This window comes from Littorina saxatilis, linkage group LG8 (assembly GCF_037325665.1).
Source record: "Littorina saxatilis isolate snail1 linkage group LG8, US_GU_Lsax_2.0, whole genome shotgun sequence".
NCBI lineage: Eukaryota > Metazoa > Mollusca > Gastropoda > Littorinimorpha > Littorinidae > Littorina > Littorina saxatilis.
In genome coordinates this window covers 36,615,324-36,619,436 of record NC_090252.1, presented here as the reverse complement: position 1 = coordinate 36,619,436, position 4,113 = coordinate 36,615,324, and the positions used below count along the sequence as shown (strand labels likewise).

Below are 4,113 nucleotides of genomic sequence, written 5' to 3'. Positions count from 1 at the left end.
GATTTGTTGCCCTCCGCCCACCTCCCCTTAACACCACCCATACATCGCGGTACTCCTGTAGTCCTTACTCGTCAGTGTAACTACTTTCAATTCCTGATATATCAGCAGTGTCCGCGTTCAATATTCAGTAGCCATCACACGAAGCTAAATTAAGCTCTAGAAGCTGATAGAAAAGACGGGAGCGATGGCTGAGGTATAAAATACCCCGTTCGTCTTATTTTATATCTAGGTCTCATGCTGGCCATGCTGAAGTTGTATTCATAACCCTGTGTGTGTGTGTGTTTTAGGTCGCCCGTCCACACCCACCTTCACATGCACGCCATCAGGTCGAGTAACAGAGAACACCATGGTCACCTGCACGTGCACAACAGACAATGTAGGTCAACCAGCGGGACGTCTGCGATGGCTCAGAGGTAGTGACATCATTGCTAGTGGTGCCCAAGGCAGGAACAGACTGGAGTTGAGGCAGACACTGAATCGTTCTGATGACGGCGTCCAGTTCCGCTGTCGTCTGGACTGGTCCGACATGCCGGTGACAAGCACTGTGTATAATGCCAGCGTCGGATGTAAGATATGATTTGCTGCCATAATAATTATAAGCTATCAACTTGGTATCTCTTGTAAATTTGCTTTTCGAGAACTATGGAAGACATGTCAGCTAAATATGGAGGCATGCGATTTCTGGTCACAATAAACCATACATCAATAGTTTTACAAGTAGCAGCTGATTTGTACCAGTTGACATATGTCCTGATATATTTGCTTTTCTTTTGATACTTTCATGTCCAATCTGTGTGAATATTTGTTTGTTTAGTAACATGTGTTTGTTTGTCTGTTTGTTGTTTGTTGTTGTTGTTGTTGTCTTTTTATTAGGATGTTTGCTTCTATATTGTGCTTTAAAGCTGCATCATTTAAAAGACATTATTCCGCCTAAAGATGGTGAGGATTTTACCCTACACAGAAGCCACCCTGTACACTTTGTTTACGCTGACTTTTACAATGGTGAGGGAGGGGGGATAATAAACGACACCAGGATGATTAACGCGCTATTAAATGAAAAGAGAATAACATTAGAACTCTTGCTGACGGAGTTGACTTTGTTCATTAGTTATACACTGCAGGAGTCAGTATATTACCACAATGACGCATTGAACAAAACAATGCATATGTGTGGACGTACGCATCTGTCTGTCTGTCTGCCTACCTCCCTCCCTCCCTCCCTCCTTCCCCTGCATCTACCGGGCCTTGGGGCTCCCAATCTTCTTCACTGCAACAACAACTTTGGCAAATATTTTAGAATGTTAACATGCAATCCTCGAGCTTAAATAGGTCAGCATCATCGGCTTTGTATTGCCAGACCCACCGTCCACGTCATAACTGACCATCAGTCCATCCTCCACCAGCGGTCCCGGCACGGTCAGTGAAAACAGCACCGTATCCTTCACCTGTAGAGCTACGGGAGGAAACCCTCCTTCCACCATGACGCTGTCTGACGTCACATCCACCCTGCGGTCTAGCCCTTCACCTGTGACCTTTGACCTGCCTGCTGCCCGCTGTGAGCACAGTGGAGTGTACACTTGTACAGGAAGCAACGGTTATGGTCGTGACGTCATAGATACAACGTCACTTTTTGTCAGCTGTGAGTGTAATTCACTTTTGCTTAGTTCTTATTCTCCAAAGGCGACGGAAAATGTATTATTTAATTCTGTCGCTTGCCTTCATACCCCCCACCCCCACCCGACACACACACACACACATTAACGCACACACATACACATACACACACACACACACACACACACACACACACGCACACACACACACACACACACACACACACACACACACACACACACACGTTCTAGCCTTTTAAATAATGTTGGGTTTGAGCTTTCTCAACCCTAATGGGGCCGTCACATTGCCGCGATACGATCGTACAATTTGTTCCATACGAGGCCATCGCCGACTGACTCGCATACTGCAACCCGTCACACGGCAAATGCACTGCGGGAGAGCAATCGATTTGTAAAGAAGCGGGTTCTGCTTATGTTCAAACATTGCTCTCACCTTTTTTAAGAATACCTAAAAGCATTACGCCTTCTGCGCTTACTGATTGGTCCACACTTACGATTGACTGGCAAAAAAATAGAGCAGGTTCTGTCACCCGATGCTACGAGAGAATCGTTTGCGAGTGACTCGTAGCCCCATCGCAGTTCGATCTTAAGAGCAAATCGTTTCGTGTGACGGGGTGAATCGTTGTGTATGACGGGGGCTTTACCCTCGGCCTTTGTCAGCCGGCCGGCAAAACGTCAGTGAGGTGGTATCAATGTGTTTTCAGTTTGATGTTCCATTAATTTATAGGTTCTGTTTCAAACTTCTACAGTCTAGCTGTTGGACTGTTTTGTTTAGTTTTTTTCTCTCTTTGCTTCTTTCTGTCTTTCTTTAGGTGGTGTTGTTTTTTGAGAATGCTGTTATGATAAGCTTGTGACTGTCTAGTTTGAGGGCCCCAAAGGGGGGGGTATCATCACGATCACGGGAAGGGAAATTTTTAGCTTTCACGATCACAGTTACCTTGATTTTTGTTTTCACGATCACAAACACCTTGACGAATAGAGGACCATAGAGTGATACAGCTGTGAAAAATGTACGTTGAAAATAAAATGCTTTGCAATAATGCCCATCACGATCACGAAAACAAATGACGATCACGATCACGAGACTTGATTTTTTTTTGTCATCACGGATCACGGGCAAAGTCCCATCACGATCACAGAAATGGAAATTTCGGCAATCACGGTCACAGAAAGGTCAAAAACCGCCAATCACGATCACGATTTTAAACCCTTTGGGGCCCTCTAGTTTGTTCTGCTTTTTTCTCTCCTCTACAATGTAAGAACTGCTCAGTTTACGTATTTATATCTTAACAGGCTTACCTCGAAATGCAAGACAAATACCGACATTGAACTTCATCAATAACCAAGTGGAAACATCGTTCTCTGTCACTGCCTACCCGCTACCTACTCTCGCCTTTTCTTACCTTGGACGGTCAGAAAATACCAAAGGCGATCCAAGGGCACTTCCTGACAGTATCGAAATAAACGGCAGCTGTGAAGCAACGAGCGAGAAGGTTCACCTGCCAACGTGCACCATAACGGTGCACAACGTCACATCCAATGAAGCTGCAGGGATCTATCAAGTCACTGTCAGCAACACACTGGGCAAGACAAATGCCACGGTTGAAGTCAAATACAGAGGTAAATATTACGGTTATAGATATGGTTATATACCGAGAGGCATAAATTCCGCAAACTGAACTTTAAAAAATCACAAAAAATCAACTCAGTGGTGAATGTTTTCAATGTTTGAATATTTTATTTATTGGCCATTTTAGTGTTTATAAACCTTCGCTTTATTGATTTTGAATAGAACATCATGAAATGACAATTTTTCAAAAAAAAGTGACTGAGTCCAAGCGCAATGATTTCGGAAAACGTTCAGTGTTCATCACGTTCAATGCTTTGGCCAGCTCTAAGCATCCCAATCGCTTGCTGTCTCTCTCCTTCATCAAGTCGTGGCATGATTGCGATATCTGATACAGCCAAACAGCCAGTTGCATTTTATAGGGCCATACACTATCTTTTTTACGTTATTGTCTCCCGTTCAGCCCATTGTCTTTATTAGCACAGTGAGCTGTGGCTGGATCAGCAATACTGCAAAGCGCACGCTGACAGCGTGAAACATTTGCTCCGACACTCAAGATGTCAACTACAAATTACAGGTTCAATCTGATTTTCGTTTGAGAGCAAAATCGTTCAATGCACTATTTGCAGAATTTATGCCTTTCAGTATATATATATGTGTGTGTGTGTGTGTGTGTGTGTGTGTGCCGTGTGTGTGTCTGTGTGTCAGTGTCTATGTGTGTGTGTGTGTGTATGTGTGTGTGTGTGTGTGTGTGTGTTTGTATGTGTGAGTGTGTGTGCGTGTGTGTGTGTGTGTGTGTGTGTGTGTGTGTTTGTATGTGTGAGTGTGTGTGTGTGTGTTCGTTCATGGGCTGGAACTCACACGTTCACTCCTGTTTTGCACGAGTGGAATTTTACGTGTATGACCGGCTTT

At 44.2% G+C, this 4,113-nt stretch overlaps 1 long non-coding RNA gene across 1 annotated transcript; it reads left to right on the top strand.

The window, feature by feature from the left end:
* Window positions 1–422: 422 nt before the first annotated feature.
* LOC138972296 (uncharacterized) lies at window positions 423–3,248 on the top strand. The gene is made up of 3 exons (XR_011457542.1): window positions 423–566; window positions 1,358–1,639; window positions 2,928–3,248. It is a non-coding gene; the product is annotated as an uncharacterized lncRNA (long non-coding RNA).
* The last annotated feature ends 865 nt before the right edge of the window (window positions 3,249–4,113 follow it).